Genomic DNA, 22,654 nt, shown 5'->3' on the forward strand with positions numbered 1-22,654 from the left:
ACATATGGGTAAATTGGCAGATAATCTGTTATTCAGATGACTTTGGAATAATACATTCTATTTAGCATTGACAGTATATTATGCTTTTCATTTGGAGAGCTCAGTGTAGTTTAGCAAAGTGAGTAAAATAGGGATAATAATTACAAGTGGGAAACTGAGTGAATTTTTATTTTGTACAAAATTAAATCTTTAGATTATTTGGCTAAATGCAGCCACCAAAATTTTCCTGTACAGGAATCGGCAGCAAGTATTGCTGCAAAATGCTACTGCAGCATTAAAAATAAAAGAAGAGAGAAGATCTTGGATTAGGGTAATCCTGACACTAAAGAAGTCTCTCAACTGTGGACCAGATCACCCCCTCCCATGACAAACCAACTGGAGGGGTCCAGAAATTTAGGAACCTCACAGAGTTTTCTTCAAAGGATCCCCTGGATGGAAAGGCATTGTGGGCCATGGAGGGAGTGATGCCTTCCAAACTCATGGATCCCCAGGGGATTTACAGGGAACATTCTCTTAGGTCCCTGAGACAATAGCTACCCTGCGTGGATGGCCGTTCTCTGTATGGCTCTAATGGATGCCCCTTCTCCTGTTGTACCACTATTCCCATAGGAGCCATACAGCTATTGCTGAGTTGACTGTTCTGTATCAGCCGCAGAATGAGTTTACACTGCTCTAAACAGCATTAATCGCTGATGTTATTTCCACATAGTAATCTGGCAGGTCTGCAGGGAATAGTGCAGTGTGTTTGTAATTGCATACTCTGTCTTCTTCCACCACAGCTCCACCCCCCAAACTCTGATTCTGTATACTCCCAGTCCAAAAGAGACATTTGTGGCATCTCAAGAGCACCATCCCCTCTTTCTATATGGGCTGAGGAATATCCACCTGCAGAGGATCTGTATGTCCAGTACATGAAGTGGGTAATCTATCCACACTGTTTAATTACAGCAACACGCAACAGCACTGAGATCTTGGTACTAATCTTTAGTCTCATAGCCTTGTTCTTACTCACAAATATAGACTTGAAGTGTTTTGAGATACCTGGTGATGAATTCTTCCTGAGTAGGGAATTCTCTGCCAGCAGAAATTTGCCAGAGGTGGCTCTTCTGTCTCCTGCCCAGCCTCACCCTCACGCCCAGCATAGGAGTATAGGGATGGAGGAGTATATTGGGGCTCTCCAGGGACAGGGTGGAGGAAGGGACGGGGTGTGGTAATAACAGAATTCCTCTACACCCTTTCCTCCATTGGTGTAACACCAGTGTTGTAAGTCAGAGCTTCTCCCTTGCAGCTTTAACTTGTGCCAAGGCTGGTTGGCTTAGGACCAAGGAGCTGCAACTGGATTCCTGGCAGCCCCTACTCTCCATTGTGCTGGACCAGAGTTTGTTTGGGATGGAGAATCTTCCCTAATGGGTCTTGTCCAAGCTTGATGATATGATCCCATTGAACATTTTTTTCCAGTTGAAACAATATCTTAATTTAAATTTTCTTTAAATAATAACTTCCTTCCTCTGGTGGGTTTGAATGCAAAACTTTGCTGGCAAATAAATAACTGAAAGTACAGTGCATGTACAATCATTGCTAAATTGTAATAATTTATTAGTGTTACTCCAGCTGTAATGAAAAGAATTATTTTACACAGTATGTAGGATGCAGCTGCACTGGGAGGAAGGGAGGAGTTCTTTCTATTATTGTAATAAAGCTACCATATTTCCATGAGGACCAATCTATGAGCTTCATATGTATCCCATTGACTTCAGTAACTTAGGGACCAGGTCCTCTTTGAAACATGAAATTTCCATGTATAAGAAAAAACACCAAGGATAGTGCAGTAGGTATCTTGGTAAAAGTTTGCTCCATCAGGAATACAGTATATTATCTCATCCTAAATCTAAGTCATTTTATTTTCCAGGTATCTTTAAGGCAATTGCAAAATATACTGAGAATATTATAAGAAAGTATTATTGGGTCTGCCCTATTACACACCCCAATGTCATGAAAGGTGCTTTCATGACATTTACAGGATATGATTAGCTTTTATTTCATTTCAGAAGTTTTAATGGGATTCAAGGTCCAAATCTGTAATCATCTGCAGCTGTAATGTGAGAAAAAAAATATTTGTAGTTTTTGTATTTGACATTTTTAAGTGCCTGTCGGCGGATGTCCAGTATTGAGACAAATAAAATTAGCTTGCAAGCTACTGTGGAAAGATCACTAAAGATAACACAGCTTGAGAAAATGCTAAACATTTGAAATAAATAAACTCTGCATTTTCTAAGTGTTTTAGCTAGGTCTGATAATTAGTAACATACATTTCTACAGTATGCACCAAAATTCATATATATATAGTACAATGCATAAATAAAATGATAGTTACATGCAAAAATAGTAGTTCTGCCTTAAGAATGAAGAGCACAGTGTATGATCTCATTTCCCATATTCACATCAGTAATTTATTGTTTTCTGTGATGATACCTATGGGAATCAGGAGTTGTGGAATCAGGTCCAAGTTTTGTTTCCTTCTTATAGCAAAGCTCCTTCTGGGTAGGGCAAGCATAAAGGCTCTTTATTTCTTCAGAACATGTGGCTTTACCCTCTGTAACTTTGCTAGGTTGGTGGTTCCAATACCTGACTATTCCTACAGGAGTGCTTGCACAGCTGTTAGCTGGCTCATACTGCCCTGTGCTGCTATCCCAAGGAGTGAGAGCAAACCAAGAAGTTTCCAGATTTAATACTGTAATTATTCTGAACCCCCACAATTTGAAGGGTTAGTTGCCCTGGAAATATGTATAAGTGGTCTGGCCCTATTTACACTGAAGTAACTTGAAATGTATAAAACAGAATTAACTAGGAAATATGACAAAAATTAACACTTTAATTAATATACTCTATTCAGCTCTCTGAATCCGGTGGATCTAATAAGTGTAGAGAGGTGACAGATCAGTTCCTACTGTTGTCTCATGTAGATTCCTACAGGATAGAAATATGAAAAATATATATATTTAGATGTCCGCATGAAAGTCTCTGAGGTGCCACAAATACTCCTATTTTTAGTTCTCTGCATCTAAGCATGTGACATGTCTGAGTTACAACCTCCTTTAAGAGAGACATCATAAATACAATATAAGAACTAGTCCATTCACTACATCTAATTACAAAGAAGAGTAAATCTCTAAAACAGTACATAATACATCCCTAAATTAAACATAATATAAAGGAATGATTATCAATCAGACAGTAAGGTGTCATCAGGGTTGTGAGTTCAATCCTTGAGCGAGCCATTTAGGGATCTGGGGCAAAAATCCATCAGGGATGGTACTTGGTCCTGCTTGTGAAAGCAGGGGGCTGGACTTGATGACCTTTCAAGATCCCTTCCAGTTCTATGAGATAGGTATATCTCCATATCTTGACTGTCTGTAGATGAAGAGAAGGAAAAAATCAGCTTGATCATTAGAAGTCAAAGATTCACAGTTTTATATTCTATTATGTTTTTTTTAAAAATAGATGAATTAACCAAAATTAAATTTACTCATAAAATTTGGAGTTTGGGGTGTTTTTCTTGTTGTTTTTAAATCATAGAGCCTTTCCTAGAACAGATTTTAAACGCTGATTCCTCAAGTTTTCAAATGGTAGTGTGGATTCATTCAATCCCCCATTACATCAGATCTGGCTACTGCTGGGTAGTATCATTAAAATGATACCTGTCTCCCACTGAGGCACATCAGTCCCATTCACTTAATGAAACACTACAATTGATGAAACACTCTCAGATATTTTTTTAAATTCTTTTTTTTAAGTGAATATTCTTGCAGCTATTCAAGGTATGGCTATTCAACAGAGCTGTCCTTTAATAAGAAAGCACAATACTTAGTATGGGACATATATCACAGAGCATACAGGATAATTATAACATCTAACCATGTCAACATTAAACTGCTTGGTATTCATATTAGGACTGATTCAACGCTAATAATTGAATTAGTATACATATTTTCATACTATGGGCCAAATTGTGCATAATGGAGCATGATAGCCCAATCCTGTGAGATGCTGTGAGCCTTTGGCACCCACTGAATTCAGCAGAGGTGCTTAGGGCTTTCAGCACCTTGCAGGAGTTTTCAGCACCTTGGAAGATCAAACCCTCAAAGGGTGATGCTCTGAGGGAGGTACTCTGAAGCCCACCAGGGCTGAGCAAGGAATCCTCTACAACAAAAAATGCTGCAGAGCATTCAAACCAAGGGAAATGGTCCATATTTGGCAACTGTGGGATATTTGCCTTCATTGTTAAGAAAGGGCATGTTCTTACCCTAGGCATGTTCTTACATTATCTATCCTGCTGTAAAATCATAATGGAGACAACGCACTTTAGTATTACCGTGAGATAAATTAGGCAATGTCAACCATGGGCAGAGGGAATAATGGTGACCTTGCCTGGTCTATCTTGTGTTGAAATGAATGTGCCTTGTCTGCACTATGTTTTTATAGCGGGATAGCTAACCCCTGTTGTTGTTTTTTTGCAGTGAAGACAAAGCCGGAGATTAGCAAAAATGGGCCACTGCATTCCTCCTGCATGGCATCTGGATCCCACTGTTTCACTGTGTGCAAACTCACTGGCCATATCTCCAAAAGAACTACCAGTTCCTCCCTCCTCATGGCAGTACTAAGGTCCACAGAGCAGTATAGAGTGCCACTGCGTGCCCCACTCCCATACTCAGTACAAGCATATTTCCATTGTCCATGAGCCTGGTATTGCTTGCTTCACAAGGCCCTTAGGATGGGGGCCCACAGAAGTATAACGGGTGGGTAGGGCTGGTTGGTCTAGTCACCATGTTTAATATTTCACATGCCTTGATAATGAAGCATTGTAACTCTTGAGCCTGCTAGCATTCACTGATAAACCGGTCATGCAAAAGGGCTCTCCAAAGTAGTAACTCAGCAAAATGATTTCACATCTGTGAGAAACGATTCAAGGGTGTGGAATGACTCATAGGGAACTGAGTGAATAACCTAAACTTTGTTTTCAGGAAGACAAAGGAAAAGCAAGCAACATTTTAGCATCTGGCATATTTCTGGGGACACGTTCACAATGGTAGGAATTGCATTCTAGGTATTGATAGTAGCAAAAATATCAGAAACAAGAGTCCTTTTATATGAAAATAGATAGATCACTTTCAGAGTACATGGGTCACTTGTTGCAATACAACACAGGCACAGATTTGCAGAGCTTGATATAATAAAACAGCTCTGACTTGTGCTGTGTGAAATAAACTTTACAGTGAAAATAGATGAGTAGAAAGGCTTAGGCACGTGCCAGTCATGATGTAGAGGTCCCTCTGGCCACAGCAGGAAGCAGAAAGAAAACATATCTCATAGTGAAAAAGCCCTTCTTAATCAAATTAATACTGTAAAAGATCAACAAAAGCTTCACACCCTAAAGCAGGCATAGGCTAGGTTCAGTTCCAAAGAGACAAAAATTCCTTCCACTTCTCTAGTCCATTCCTTAGTCCTTCCCTTTACCTCAGGAAGGTCTGGAGAGTGTCTCCCATTCATCAGAGTTGCAAATTGTTTGTATATACGAAACCAAAGGGAAAAATCAAGTGAGCAGATCTCCAGGCTTTCCCTTATGTCATATAAACCCCATTGCTCCTACCCTATCTTCCAAGCAGGCTTTAATTCTTAGACCCTTGGGACCCAGTTCTTTCTAGGCATGACAGTATGAGATCCTCCCTCTACCAGCACAACCAGCCATTGATTCCTGCTCTCTCCTTTTTATTTCTAGTCCCCTTTCTGATCATTTCTTCTAGATGGAATATTTCTGGTAGATGTTGCAGGGTGGAGCTGATTGCAGCCACTGTCTATAGGTCAGACCATAAATACCTTCCTGCCCTGTTCCAGTGTAGGATTTGCACTCCATCGCAGAGCTGTCAAAACATTCCCACTGATCATTCAGTTTCAATGCATGACAATGCTTTAAACTGCCCTGGCAAGTTTTGTTGTTCATTATGTTTTTTCCCTTACAGCAGGACATTTCTCACTTTGTCTTCAAAGTATAGACCCTCATCTTGTATGGTACTGAATGCCGACACCTCCTATTGACTGAACTCTGCAGGATTAGATTGTAACTAGTGAGGTGCACATATAGGAAGGTGACTGGAAGAAAATTCAGTGGAATATTTTTCCCACCAAGAGCATTGATGGGTGCACTTTCTCCTCCACCACTGGAATTTCTCCTTTCTCTTCTCAGCGTTTCCTTTCTTGGATGAAATATTTTACAGAGGTTTTGAGGCTTGTTTGCTTTTGCAATCTTAGGTAAGTACAGTAAATAATGTATTAAGCCTGCTATTAATTAGTCTAATTAATATCCAAAACAAACTGGGTCTGAGAGGAGTTGCCAGCTAAGCCTTATAAATAAATAAAGAGCTTAATTTAGCAACAGACAAGTTAGAATCAAGCATATAAAAATAGATACAAAAATTATGAGTAAAACAGAAACAACAGAGGGTGAAAGGAGAAATGTGTGCAGACGAGACCTAGTGTTTGAGTAACAGTCAAGATTTTAGAAAAGCTTTTTATTGTGGGATATGGTAGCAAGCCGTGAGATTTGTGTTTTGAACTAGTGATGGATTAACAACTTCCTTTGTCCTTACAGCACTGCAACAGCAAGGGTGCACCACTGCAGCTGCGCTGCTGTAGTGCTTAGTGAAGAGAGGCGGTAGTTATGTTGATAGGAGAAGCCCTCCATTTGACATAGTACTGTTAACACTGGGAGTTTGGTGAGGACTTCCCACACCCCTGAGCAATGTCGTTATACTGACATAAGTTTGTAGGATAGACTAGGGCCAAGTCTCAGAATGCTGCTCACCACCCCACCTCCAGTCTTTTCCATTCAAAGCAGGGGGTTGAAAAAAATTCAGATCTCAAATGAACCAAAGATAAGGGGTGTTCAGATCAGAATTTTTATTTGATCTGCCCTAGAAAAAGAGGTTAGCTGCCAAATTTGGTCCATATCCAGATACAGATTCCAAACATCCTTGAACTTCTGAGATGTTCTGATGTGGGGTTTTGGTTTGGCTCAGTGCTGGTAAATACTCTGTTGGTTAGAAGGAGATTCTTGGTGTTGTGGTTGGTTGGGAAAGGCTGGGGGGAAGGGGGGGTTGAAACATCATGAGCATTTTCGGAGGAAATAAAGTTTACTAAGGAATGAAGGAAATAGCAGAGAGAGGCCTGATAGGCTGAAGTGGCCCTGGAGAAGTTCAGGAGTGGAAAGGAGACCAGAGAAGAGAGTCTCATGGAGATCTTTACTTAAGGAAGTGGATGAGATCTCCATGACACTTTCAGAGAGATCAAAGGTTTGTAGCAACTGATGCCGACGGACTCTTTTGAGCAAGGTATAAAATGTTTGTACTGTTTAATGATGAGGCTACATGATTTATGTTGTGCTAAACTGCTGTGGATCTGCTACGGTGGAGACTTGGCTGTTATATATCTCTGCTGTAACTCCATAAAGTCAATTTGGTCCTATATGCATAAACAAGAAAGTGAGAGTAAGCTCTGACAACATAAATACATGAGAAAAAGCATATTACCGAGAGGCATGAGGAATGCAGATTAGCATGCTGGAAGGTTTGGCAAGGACAGAGATATATGTGGGCTGTTTAATGACTATGTTGGAGAAACATCTGTAATATGAAGGGAACAGAGCCAAAGAACTGGTGCAAGATCCTTGCTTCCAAACAAATTGCAGCATCAATATTACTTATCTGCTGCCCATGGCAGCTGGACATCATAGAGGTGCAGTCCAAGTAGGGGCTGGACACTCCATAAGCTCTGTGTGTGTAGTTGTATTTTTAGTATAGATATTGAATCCCACGTGTTAATGTAAAGAATATTTTCTGTTATATGCTGAAATATGACAGCCTTTTTGTGATTCTAATTTCCATATATTTTGTCCTACATTGCACTCCCATAGTGTTTTCCACTTCAGGATCTCAGAACACTGTACAAATATGAATGATATAACCTCTACAGCTCCTCTGAGAGGACATATCATTGTCCTTATTTTACTAGTGGGGAACAGCAAAGAGAGACTCAATTTTCAGACATACAGTTGATTTTAATTGGAGTTTTTCCTCCTTGAGAAATATGAAAAATTTTGGTGAAAAATGTCATAAATTTGTCTTTTTTTCACTGAATAATTTCAAAATCAGCTCTAGTGGGTATGCTTTGCACATCTGAAAATTAAGTTATAAGTGGCTTGTTGCAGGTCACGTGGAACGTCTGTGACAGACTCAGGAATAGAATCTAGCTTTCTGGGTTTCCAGTCCTGTGACTTAGCCACAAGACTTCCCTTCCTTACTTATTTTACTTACACTTATATTGGAATATGAAAAAGTTGTTTACCATCTGTATAAAAGATTGCTCTAACTGCTCATACTGCCTAGTTTCAAAGAACAACACTAAGGTATCCTCAGTGAATATGAGAGCAAAGTAGCTTCCTTAAAGAAAATTTAATATCCTGCTTCATGTACTGGTAGTCCTGGTTTAGTTCCTTTGTCTTGTTATTTCTCTCTGTTGTACTGAATTGTCGTCAGGAAAAAAACACTACATTTTTGAAGAATTAATTCATAAAGCTATAATGAATATCGTGGCCATAATCAATACTCTGTACCTGGACAAGAAAGCATGCTTTAGCTAAGAAATCAGCAAAATATGAGTGTATGTTTGTTTGCTAATGTCTGACACTGGGCTAGTCAAGCTGTCACCTGCTATTCCCTTGAGAAGGAGGGCGGGATGGGAATCATGCAGCTGGCAAGTGTTTATTGGTTTGTCTTGGTTGCCTAACAAGTAGTACATGATTACACATGCTACTGACAAATACTCTGAAGTATTCCAGATCGGAGACATAAGTCAGTCTCATGTACGTTTTCATGATCCCCATCCCAAAGGACTGACTAGGTGATCTTGTTATAGTAATGTGTTTTCTTAAAGACATCAGAAGAGGTTAACAATGTGTACAAAAACTTCAGCTGTTTATTTCATAATAGGATTCTTAGTCCTTGAAGAACAGAAAATTTGCAGTCAAATACAAGTACAGAAGGCAGCATTGCCTCATGGTTAGAACAGGGGGCTGGGAGAGAGTCTGTGAACTTGGGTTCTGACTCTTGGATGAGTGTGGCCCTCTATGCCATAATGCCAACTCTCTGGCATACAGGGGCCATAAAACCAGTGAAAATGGTCACCTGGGAATTCCCTGAGCAGCACAGGATCAGCAGAATGGCTCTATGCCACCTCCCTCACAGCCCCCAGTGTAGGAGCATACCAAGGCATGGCTGGGGAAGGGGCATGTCAGGAAAGGGAGGAGGTGTATCCAGAATGCACTGCACTCAGTCTGTGTTGGGCTGCTGCAACAAAAGGGCTCCATGCTCCTCAGATGAAAAGCACTATAGCATTATAACTAACATTCTAAAACATGACAGCTTCAGTAAACTGATAGATATGATTCAGAGATGACCTCTTACAGTGGACAGCATGGTGTTGCCTAGCTTTCAAAACAACCATCAGCAATTAATACAAGACCAGTAAATGATGTACAAAGAAGCAACCCAGTAGCTATGTTTTTCTTATCTCTACCATACATGTTAGTAATAAAGTCACTTGGGACTAAGTGAGTGGTCTAGAGATAGTTGCTGAATTGCTGTGTGATTTCAACTGTTTGTATTGGTTGAAACTGGGCAAAGTTGAAGCAGTGGAGGGATGGTGTGCCAGTCACTGCTCTACAGAAGTCCTTAATATTTAGTCTAAAGAGTGACACTAGTAGTAGTCTCAGAGGCTATTCATTGTCTTCCCAACACTTCTGAACTGATATGATTTGTGTCTATTTGAAAGAGTGCAGCTGTCCTTCTCATGTATGTAAAATTATGCAGTACTATAATTAAATTCTAATGATTAAACATTATGCAAGTTTCAGTATTTTTCCGGGTGCAAGCTAGTGCATCCTGCACTGAAGTAATTTCTTCGAGGTTGGCTCACTGTATTAAAATCTAATAACTGGAAGAGAAGAAGAACAAAAATAGTCAGCTAAACTGATTACAGAAGAAAGAGAAAAAAAATCCATTAAATATGAATCACTGGCACATCACAGCCTCCTCTCAATGGGAACACTGAGGCACAGGAAGCACGAATGACTTGCCCGGGGTCATACAAGAATTCTGGGGCAGATCCAGAAAGAGAACCCAAGTCTTCTAGCTCCTCACTCTCTGTCTAACCACAAGAATGTCAAGTACCTTTATGTAGCTTAGGACTCTAACTCACCATGTTTTTTCCAAGATGCCACTTCTAGTCCTTTTTCTTCAGAAGTGGTGAAAGGCTCTTACTGTAGCAAAAACTCAGCGCTGCATGATATACATTGAAGCAGTTTATGTTGTGAGAATGAAGCAATCTAACAATCTAATTTTCACCAATTCAAAGTTAAGCTTACTGATGTAGCTAAGTTTTCAGAAGAATGTAAGTATGGAAATATCTATGATTCGTAGACATGTTACAATCACTCTTGCTTCTTTGGAAAAAATATTGATTAAGTAGAATAGTTTAAAACTGGTTACTAGGTATGAACAGTGAGTGACCTTTATCTATTGAAAATCTATGGATTTTTAGTATAGTATGTGGAATTAATGCACATGTGTTGCACACTTATCAACCCTACAGTGTGCAACATGTCAAGTATATCAAGTCACTGAACCATAGAACAATGTCTTCACTGAACCATAGAACAATGTCTCTGACTCTACAGTAGTCAATATGAAAAGCAGAATTGTCAACTGAAGCACATACCTGTATGTGTGTAATTGTCTGATCCAGGTGGGATGAAGCTATTATGAAGCAACTGTTTTAAAGAGATCCATGCTGACCAACAGCCATTCAGAAATGGTGTTAGCCTGTCCATAAAGGAAATATGGGGAGAGACAGCTGAATAATGGGGTTTAAAATTTTTTTTTTGAACTAGCCTAGCTTCTGCTATGCATCCCAAAATGCAGAGCAAGAAAAATCCCAGAATGCACACTGCCAAGCAATGAAGGAAAGGAGCACAGGATACCCTCAGAGAATGCCATGCCCTCAATTCGCAGAAAATTGCCACTGTGTGTACACAGTGCTGCACACTGACAGAAGGCACTCTGTCCGATATGCACACTAATATTGTGGCATGTGTACTGAACGTTACGTGATGTGCCGCAAAAAGCTGCAGATTTAATCTTCTGTGTAGACAAGCCCTGGGGCATGGATGAGTAAGGGGCAACAGCCCACATCATACAGTGATTCAATGGTAGAGTCAGAATAGAATCCAAGTGTCCTGACTCCACATCCCTTTTGCTAACCATTAGATCACACTGCCTAAGTTTTAAAAAAGCCCTCCAACATGTCTGTCTTTGTCTTGCACCTCAGACTACCTTTATTTTAATATATAGTGCAAACAGAATAGTGTGTATGCTGTGATAACAGTAACAATTTTCAGCATAGGAGTTGCCATACCAGAGCTCGCCTTTGTAAAGTCAACACATCTCTCCAGTTTTTTTAAGTCTTTTTGACCTTTTCAACCTTCATGACAAAAATATAGCCTTTATTATTTGCTATTTCTTTTGTAAAGGTTTATTTCATTTCTGCATAGCTAAATGTATGACTAATGTATATCACTTCACTTCTTGATTCCTTTTCTGTTGACACTAGGGTCAGAGGTGCCCATGATTCTTCACTACTCCTTCTGGTCCATGGCATGGGTCCAGGGCCGGCTCCAGGCACTAGCTTATCAAGCAGGTGCTTGGGGTGGCAACTCCGGAGCGGGGCGGCACTTTCAGGTATTCGACGGCAATTCAGCAGAGGGTCCCTCACTCCCGCTCGGAGCAAAGGACCTCCTGCTGAATTGTCGCAGATCACGACTGCGGATTTTTTTTTTCTTTTTTTAGCTGCTTAGGGCGGCAAAACTCCTGGAACCAGCCCTGCATGGATGGCTGCATTATGAAAAGCAAGTAGCACTGGTTAATGAACCCTCAAAACCTCTGACAGTCATGATCAAACTGCTCTAGCAGACAGAATTTCAGACCATGCTCTGGGATTGCCACTGCAGCCAGTCCCAGAGAGTACAGAATGGTCGGGACCTGCAAGGAGAGAGATGCATTTTCCTGCTCAGCTGGGCAACTTGAGTCTGGTGTCTCTGGAGCAGGGGAGCTGTCTCTTGAGCTGAAGTGCCCAGGAGCTCCACCAGGGACTCAGCACTTGGCGTAGCAATCTGTGCAAACTATCAGGAGGTCAGTGGATGACTCCACAAGGCAAGAGTGGATTCAGTGCATGCAGGTAGATAATGGTGTAAGGCCAGCTGGTGAGAGCAGACTGTGTACCTATGGCAGGAACCAGGACAGGCATGGTTCCTGAGGCAGGAGTAGAGGCATGCTGGAAGACTGGGCAGTCTGTAATATAGCAAAGCAGAAGGAGAATTCCCAGCCAAGTGGGGAAATTGAACAGATTGGCTTGCTGCTCTTCCTGTGGGATTTAATAACTGTCTGAGGGTCATGTGACCAATTCCTTACTCATGGATTGGCTGCCACAGCATGCCTGAGGGATAAGTAATCTCAAGCTCTCGCTGAGGGATGAACAATTGCACAATCGAGCACAGTGCTTACCTCACATATTGTACCAAAATTTGAGATCAGGTTTAGAAACTGAGGAGCCCAAAAAAGCCACACCTCATGGGTAGGCCATGCTGCTGTATATGAATAAGAGGCACCCTTTATACTTGTCCATTACAGAATGGGCTACATGAGAATTTGTGACATGATAATTTGGGGACCATGTCACTGGGATGTCTGTAGATGTACAAGGTTTATGTAATGATATTATTACTTGCAGTATGTCATTTAGCCAGTAGATGTCTGTCTGTGATATAAAGTTCCAGACAGTCAGAGGTTACTGGTAAACAAAGGAGACAAAGCTGGCATTCAAGCTGTGTAGAAAACTCTGGGAGGTCGGGGGAGAGGGGCTGGAGTGTAATTGTATTGATTCATAGATGCCTTCTATTTAAGAAAGATTGTGATTCTATGCATATTTCAGCTGATAGTGAAACAGCAAGGATTGAGGCCTGACACTTTCTGAGTGAATACTTGTAAAGTGGAAACCTCCTAATCCCCACCCATCTGCCCACCAAAAGCCTTTTCACCATAATACTGAAATATTAGAGTGAAACTTCACCTCTACACTAGATTGCTGAAGTGCTACATATGGGCAGCCCTTCTGTATGGATGTGAAAGCTGGACAGTTAAAAAGGATATAACTTAGAGGATTTGTATTTTGGTATTATTTAGCATTAGAAAAATGTTAGAGGGAAAACCAAAGCTACAAACAAAGAGGTGATGGGAAGGCTGAATTTAAAAAGAGCACAAGTCTGGTCAAAGACACTTGCAGGTGAAAGAAATATATCTTTATGCAGCCATGTAGCTCACCGATTGCACAGTGACCAGGGGCGACTCCAGGCCCCAGCACACCAAGCGCATGCTTGGGGTGGCAAGCCACGGGGGGCGCTCTGCCGGCACTGTGAGGACGGCAGGCAGGCTGCCTTCAACGGCTTGCCTGCAGACGGTCCGCTGGTCCCGCGGCTTCAGCAGACCCTCCGCAAGCAAGCCGCCGAAGGCAGCCTGCCTGTCGTGCTTGGGGTGGCAAAATGCCAAGAGCCACCCTGCATGGGTTCTTAGGTCTTGGAGTTCCAGTCTTTTTCTCTTCACACTTCTCTTGACCGAGTCTTGGAATTGTATTCTTGGTCTTCTATATCCTTTTTTGCTGTCCTCTTTCTCCCATGTTTTCTTTGATGTTCAGTCTTCTCTCATTCTTATCACATGTCCACCTCAGACATGTTCTCCAGTCTATCTATCACAGAGAATCTCCAGTTCATCTTCCCCCTAATTTCTTCCTTGCACACTCTGTTTACCCTCCGCTTGCCTGCCAGTCTCCTCAGTATGTTATTTTTTACTATCTATATTTACTTTGCTTACATATATTAGTATAACTAACATATATATCACCTCCAAATATATACTTCAATCCTGTGATATTCATAAAGAATGACTAGATTTAGGAAACTATATATAGAAGTAGTGTGGTCTTTAGATAAACACCCACAGCTAACATAGACTTTAATGGGAACTCTGCAAATCAGGATACTTATATTTAGGTGCTAAGTAATGACTCAGGCACCTAACTTGAGGCATCCAGCTTTGAAAATGTTTACTGTAAATTCAGACCTGTTTTACTGCTTTGAAGCAGCAGCAAAGGAGGTATTGAAAATCTGCTTCCACAATCTCTGAACCTTGCTCAAGAAACTGCCCCAGAGATGTTACATTGTATTAGTGGCCCTGTGACTTAACAGCAAAAGGCCTGAGTCCAATTTCTGCATCCAACTTCAGAAGTGTGTACGTGAGTGTAGAATGTTTTTTGGTTTTCAGCACAAATTCCTAAATCTTCCTGAGGGCATATATTCACTTGGCCTTCTCTTTTACATTTCTATACAAGCTCCGGCAACCTGGTAATATCAGAAGGAAGCCCTTTTGAAAATGCTTTGCTGAACAACATTCTTGTGTTAAGCAGTAAGTGACTGTGTTGCACCCTGGCCCCTGAGTTTGGTCAGTATATATTTGTTTATTGGCTATCTTGTTTTTGTGTTCTGTATACGTGTGATGTTAGTTCCATGGCGTTATAATTAGAGTAGAAATTATTCTCTAATGTTACAGATTTTAGCACCTGTTAAAAGTCCATAATTGTTGTTTCATACTGTGAAGCTCTACACAAAGTTCTGGTGAATTCAGTAGTACATGGAGGAAACAAGTATTGAGGAAATAATGTGTACTGATTAAATTAGGTGCAAACAATTTCCTCAGCTTTCATATTCATTAATGTAAATCCACTAATTGCTATTCAGACACATAATTGTTTGCTTTAGAAGTTATTTGATAAATCCTTGTTTTCTAGATCTGAGTCATCCTTTCCACTTTATGCTTTGTCCACTGACATGAGGTCACACTGAGGTACAGCCTCACTGAAGCTGGAGTGAGCCTCCCAGCCAGAATAGACAGATTTATGGGGCTCACGCAAGCATGCTGGAAATAGCAGCGTGGATGTTGTGGTTCCAGTGGAGACTTGGAGTAGTCACCTGAGCTCAGACCGAGGGGTCTGTTGTCCAAGCTGCAGCATCCACATTGCTATTTTTAGCATGCTAGCTCGAGCCCTGCAGCTGCTAGCACAAGTCTGTCTGCCCCGCTGCAGTGTAAACATACACCCTGGCTTCTCAGCAGGCCACAAGCAGCCACATATGAGAAGGCTTGTTAGTAGGTTGCCAATTTTGGTTGGATGTATTCCTGGAGGTTTCATCACATGACATAATCTTTAATTAAAGATTTATTTCTGTGTCTTCCCATATAGCATACCTGTGCTTCTACCCAGTCTTTTAAGCTCTTCTGTTACTTCTTAGACATCTTTTTCATTCTTTTACAGTCCTGTCTCTTTGCCCCTTTCTTTACCTCTTTGAATTGCATTGCTTCCCACTCTTCACCTCTTTTAAACTCCCTTTTGTTTTCATACCTTTATTTTGCATAATTTTATCTTCCCCTTATTTGACCTCAACACTACGTTTTCTGTCTTCAATCTATATTTTCTGCCTTGAGTTATTTCTATTGTGGCCCCTTATTTGCTCAACAGACTCCTTTGAAAATTCCTTGAAAACGTTCCTACAAAATACTTTTGTCTATAACTTATTTAAAGCTGTGATGTTAACCAAAGACTCCTTTTGCCAAAGAAAAATGTCTGAGGGTTGACAGGTTCCCCACTTTTTATGTACAGGACTATAATAAACTTGTATAGGCTGAATTTTGGGGAAGTTCAGATCTAGCTCTGCACAACACAGCTAGCCCTTATTTCTATAAAGAGCTAAACCAAATCTCTAACCAGAATTCCACCCTTACCCCACCCAAAATTTGGAGTAGTTTGGATCCAGATCAGAACTTTGTGGCTTAGAACCACCTCTAATTTTCAGTTAGAGCTCAGTAAATGATGTGGAATCCTATTTCTAAGCATTCTTCTGAGTAAAACCATAAAGTTGTTTTGACAGCATTCACTGCCTTTTTTTATTCAATGTTTCATGAATATACCAGTGATTTTCTTGTTTGTAAGAATGTACATGTAAAGCAAAAGTGATGGTGAATATATATTTTTGTAAAGATTCATGACAAAAGGGCATGTACAGCCTCTTGAAACCTCTTTCATTTCCCGTCTTCAAGCATCCAGTCAGGGACCAGAAACACTGTCACATGAATTAGGTGACCAGTCATGTACTGCAAATAACAAGTAATGTAATGCAAATAGCCAAAAGACATAATCAAAGACAACTGTTCACAATCAAGCCATAGGCTGAAAGTTCTCTCTAGGATCTGATTTTCAGAGGTGCTAAGCACTCATAAGACAAACGGAGCTGCTGATACTCAACACATCTGAAAAACAGGCCCATTAAGAGTTCATCAATTAATGTCAAATAAACATACACATCAAAATCAGTCTCTTCCAGATAGTTTACAAACAGAAAAAGAAAAACCTAAATTCCTCAGATCAATTATTTGAATACATTGCCAAGCTCTATAAAACATATTTCCCAAGTTCTCTTGTTGGAATCCCAGCTCACTGTGTTCCACTGCTAAATGTATTCTGTTCAGAGGATATTGAGGAAAGTAGCTATGATATTTTGTGAATAGACTGTGGTTTATTTTGCAAGTAGGTTAGCAAAACAAATATAGTTGTCAATGGGATAGAAGGGTCATCACCAGCTTAGTTTGGTTTGTTTACTATGTTTTAATTGGCTCTGCTTTGAATTATTTTGTATTTACATTTGGGGTTTTAGTGTATCATTGAAAACAGCAAAAGTTTTTGCCATTTTTATGGTGGTTGGAATGAGGCTTTCTATCCCCAAATGGCTCATACATACCAATAAGACCTTTGCAGCAGCTTCTGTAGTGATATGCCACCCCTTCTATCCTGGGTTACCATAGAAATAGGAGGCACTGCAAAGAGACTGCATTCACTAAAGTAGTTGGGAGATAATTTGATTGGTTTATGCCAGCTATGCAGAGACATTGGAGGAGTGGTAGGGGTCAAAGAGAGGTGAAGAAGTTGGGGGTGGGGGGAAGGTGAGAGACACGAGGAAGGGCCCTATGGAGAAATGAAACAGGGTATGTGTGAAGTGGCATGGATGGGACTGAGAAGTCTCTTGGGCCATTTTTTCAGCTAAGAAGTGGACCCTAAGAAACTAATATTTAACTCTTTAATGCAATGCAGCAATATTGGCTTTACTTTAACTAGAACTTCCCCAAATTAATTTTCCTACAAATCACAGTCACATGACACCTAGTGATTTAGCAGGGAATTGCACCATACCATGAATTGAGTGGTAAGGCTCACAGGCTCAGAGATTAGGGTGACCAGACGTCCTGATAAAATCGGGACTGTCCCGATTTTAAGGAGTTTATCCCACATCCCGACCAGAGTACGGTCGGGATGCCATTTGTCCCGATATTTTGTTTCCTGGTCTTCGGCAGCAATTCGGTGGAGAGTCCTTCAGTCCCGGACGGTCTTTAGAGGTATTTCAGCGGCGGATGCTTCTGTCTTTGGCAGCAAAGTTTCTTACCCCCGGCTAAAATACCACCGAAGACTGTCTGTGACTGAAGGGATCTCCGTCGAATTGTCACCAAACTCCCAGATGAGTAAGTGTAAAAAAAACCACACACACACCCCCACAGCGGTCCCAGTATTTTCCCCTTAACATCTGGTCACCCTATCAGAGACTGGATAGGTAAATGAAAACTCATTATTTATCCACTTGCCTCTACAGTCTAAATACGCCCAAATACAATACAGTACTGTGTTAAACGTAAACTACTAAAAATAAAGGGAAAGCAGCATTTTTCTTCTGCATAGTAAAGTTTCAAAGCTGTATTAAGTCAATGTTCAGTTGTAAACTTTTGAAAGAACAGCCATAATGTTTTGTTCAGAGTTATGAACATTTCAGAAATACAAACAAACTCCATTCCTGCTGTGTTCATAACTCTAAGGTTGTACTGTAGTCCAGTTGTCCCCTTCCTTTAGGTTGATTTCATTTGTAGCTCAGATAACAGTGACAAAATATCAACCTCACACTGAGCTTTCCTCCCCAACCTTGGCTGTTTGTCCGGTTTCCCTGAAGGATCTCTCCTGTTTCAAACTCCTAGTTCTGCATGCATGTCTGTGCAGCATCCTAGCAACTGTCACCCTATTAAAATCATTAACTGACTACTTCTGCAAAAAATGATCAACATTAAAATAGTTAATAATATTGAAATTTAAATTGCTGTTAGGCTTGAGAATTAACACTTCATTATGATAATGTTGGAGCAGAGTGATGAGGCAAGATACATTAAGAGACCAAGAGCACATAAGCAGGGAAAAAGAGAATTGTGAAGCGTCTTGAAGGTGCAAACAGGATATAGTGGAAAAGGGGAAAGCTGGTGGAAAGGCTGATGGTGTATGTCAGAGAGGCTGTGGTTGTTTTAATCTTGACAGTAAGCGCCGACGGTCTGGCTAGGAGCATTAATTGTGCTGACAGAAAGACAGAACAAAACTTAGAAATGTTATGAAGGAAGAAGGGGCAAGATTTGGACCCAGCCTAGAGGAGGGAGATGAGTGAAGATTCAAATATGACTCCCCTAGGTTACAAGCCTGGGTAACAAAGAAGGATGGTGATGATATCAGCACTGACAGAGGAGGCAGCACTGCAGCATTCTGTTAGCCTAAGGTTTACTAGGGGAATTCAAATAACTTCTTGAAAGCCTATCAGTGTTGCTTCTTAAGTGGCCAGAAAAGTTACTGTTGTGCTACAATCTCTGCCCTCACACTGCCTCTGTACACTCTTCAGAACCCAGGTTAGCACAGGAACTGAGAAACTAGGACCTGATTTTTTCATGTGGCTAGTAGAAAGACAGGCTGAGTTTGCACTTAGAAAGTGTGGGACTATGAATCAGAAGGTCTGGGTTCTAATCCTGGCCCTACTACAGACTTCTTGTGTGGCTATAGGAAAGTCATTAAACTCTTTTATGTCTTCATCTGTAAAGTAGGGATAATGATGCTAAAAGAACCACAATGGGTGGGGGAAGGGGTGACAAGGCTTGTGAGATTAAATTAATGCATATTGGTAAAGTGCAATGATGGGTGCCATAGCTTAGTGACTATAAATAAATTAGATCGACAAGGTGGGTGAGGTAGTATCTTTTATAGGACCAACTTCAGTTGGTGAGAGAGACAAGTTTTTGAGTTTACACAGAGGGTAAGCTCGAAAGCTTGTCTCCCTTACCAGCAGATTGGTTCAGTAAAAGATATTACTTTACCCACCTTTTTTCTCCAATATCCTGGGACCAAAACATTTACGGCAACAACACTGCATATAAATAAATTAAGCAGGCTGAGCTGCCAATCTGCCGTAGCTTTCATAGTATTAAAATCATAATAAAGCAACATATAATGAACACATACATCCACATCACTTTACTTTGATATGCTGCTTATAATTAGAGGTAGGTTGAGGAAGATGGGTTTTTGTTTTGCAAAACCAAAAATTTGGGGATGGTTTGGATCCAGGTCCCATTTTATTTGATCTACCATTGTTTGTGGAAGTTGAAGGGGTCAGATAAAGTGTTTTGGGTTTGTCCCATCTCTGTAATGGGCAAACCAGAAGAGTTTTAGTTTTGTTTTTTCAAAATCTTGTCAACAAGGTGACAAGATGGATAGTCAGTTGGATCAATCTATTTGTCTATCTACACTGTGCTCAGAAATGTAGTATCTCATCACCTTATACAATTTAAAATAAACACAAGGGAACTCATTTCCCCCCCTCTTTTTGTCCACCAGGTAAAGGGATTTCCTTTTTATCCTATGACAACTTCATTTACATAAGAGCCTTTGGTGAGGGACCTTGTCAAAGGCTTTCTGGAAATCTAAGTATACTATGTCCACTAGATCCCCCTTGTCCACATGTTTGTTGACCCCTTCAAAGAACTCTAATAGATTAGTAACACACAATTTCCCTTTACAGAAACCATGTTGACTATTGCTCAACAGTTTATGTTTTTCTATGTGTCTGACAATTTTATTCTTTACTATTGTTTCAACTAATTTGCCCGGTACCGACGTTAGACTTACTGGTCTGTAATTGCCAGGATCACCTCTAGAGCCCTTTTTAAATATTGGCGTTAATTAACTGTCTTCCAGTCATTGGGTACAGAAGCCAATTTAAAGGATAGGTTAATAGTTCCTCAACTTCACATTTGAGTTCTTTCAGAACTCTTGGGTGAATGCATATGGTCCTGGTGACTTGTTAATGTTAAGTTTATCAATTAATTCCAAAACCTCCTCTAGTGATACTTCAATCTGTGACAGTTCCTCAGATTTGTCACCTACAAAAGCTGGCTCAGCTTTGGGAATCTCCTAATATCTTCAGCCGTAAGACTGAAGCAAAGAATTAGTTTCTCCTCAATGACTTTATTGTCTTTAAGTGCTCCTTCTGTATCTCGATCACCAAGGGGACCCATTGGTTGTTTAGCAGGCTTTCTGCTTCTGATGTACTTAAAAAACATTTTGTTATTACCTTTTGAGTTTTTGGCTAGCCATTCTTCAAACTCCTCTTTGGCTTTTCTTATTAAATTTTTACACTTAATTTGGCAGTATTTATGCTCCTTTCTATTTACCTTACTAGGATTTGACTTCCACTTTTTAAAAGATGCCTTTTTATCTCTCACTGCTTCTTTTACATGGTTGTTAAGCCATGGTGGCTCTTTTTCAGTTCTTTTACTATGTTTCTTAATTTGGGGTATACATTTAAGTTTGGCCTCTATTATGGGTCTTTAAAAACATATGGAGTGCAACATCACAACGGTGTTGTAACTGTGGGGGTCCCAACCCAAAAAGGGGTTATGAGGAGGGGTTGCAAGGCTATTGTAGGGGGATTGCAGCATTGTCACCATCACTTTTGTGCCATTGCTGGCAGTGGCGCTGCCTTCAGAGCTGGGCGGTGGGTGAGTAGGGGCTGCTGGCTGGATGCCCAGCTGTGAAGGTAGCATTGCTGCCAACAGCAGCACAGAACTAAGAGTGGCATGGTATGGAGCGGTCCTCACTTGCAGGGGGCATAGTGGTCTTATGAGTGGGTGACGTGGGCAACTGCCTAGGGTGCCCTGGGTGGCAGGGTGGTTTTCCGTGGTCACCCCCACCACACACACCCCTCAGATAGCCCAAGGCCACTTTAACTCTGGAGCGCAAGGGCACTTGATCCAGAGCCGGGAAGGGGAAGGCTGGGGGAACCCTAGCTGAGGGCTCTTACCATACGTTGGGCTCCAGCTGCTGATCCTGGTTGGGCTGGTGAGGGTCTTCCTCTTACCCTGCAAAGGACTCACAGGGGCTGGGTCAGACCCACCTCCAGGAACCTCCCCCAGCTGCAGAAAGCTCTTTGGCTGCTGGCTGGGAGTCCAGCTCTCAAGACAGCACTGCTACAAGCGGCAGTGCAGAAATAACGGTGTCATGATATGGTATTCCACCTTTACTTCTGCTCTGCTGCTGCTGGCTGCGGCACTGCCTTCAGAGCTGGGCATCCATCAGCATCCACCACTTCCCGGCTCTGAAGGCAGCATAGAAGTAAAGGTGGCAATACTGCAAACCCTCTACAATAGCCTTGTGACCCCACACATCCCTCTTTTGGGTTGGGACCCCCAGTTTGAGAAACACTGGTCTCCCCTGTGAAATCTGGGGAAGACCAGATTTCCTGATCTGTGATGCATTTTTATGGTTGTGAATTTGGTAGGGTCCTATTCATGACACGTGCTATTTCAGTCACTAGTGACCATCTCAATCTTGTTCTGTAACTTCTCAGTGTTCGTATGCAAAATAAGTAGAATAACAAATACAATGCAATTAGCTTAGAGTCACTTTGATGCTCTGTACCTCAGGGGAACACCCAGCACCCCCATGTTCATTCTTGTAAAATGATTGTGTGGTATCCATTACAAAGTTTGTCATGTTGGGTATCTTCGGAAGGCTTATGATGCACTCAGCATGGTTGTTACAGTGATGTTATAGTAATTGTTATAGTAATGTTGTAGGTTATAATTTCATGTGTATAGTGATGAGGCTGAAAACATATCGTCATGGCTAAAAGCAAGCCCAGGCAAAAACTCTCCAAGAACAGAGAGGCAGTTCACACCTCATCAAGGCAGGTATGAGACAAACCCAACCCAGCCCAGCCTCACAGGAACAAAAGACGCTGGCCTAGGCAGCAGCAAAAGAATCTGTTAGTCTCTCGAGGGAGTCACCCTCATTCCTTTGATCAGTTTGGAACTGCGATGAGGTAATGCTCACCTGACTCTGAAGTGGGGGTGGGGACAAAGCCAAGAGGGAAGAAAGGACATGATAAACGGGAGAGACATTTGCCATGCTCTTCCTCTCTCTTCCACCTACATTTACAGACACCACACCAAGTGACAGAAGCGCTGATCAAAGGGGAGAGCCTGGCAACCAGCCAGCCTGTGGTGAGAAGCATCTAAGTTTGTAAGGGCATTTA

This window comes from Gopherus evgoodei, chromosome 9 (genome assembly GCF_007399415.2).
Source record: "Gopherus evgoodei ecotype Sinaloan lineage chromosome 9, rGopEvg1_v1.p, whole genome shotgun sequence".
Classification (NCBI taxonomy): Eukaryota; Metazoa; Chordata; order Testudines; family Testudinidae; genus Gopherus; species Gopherus evgoodei.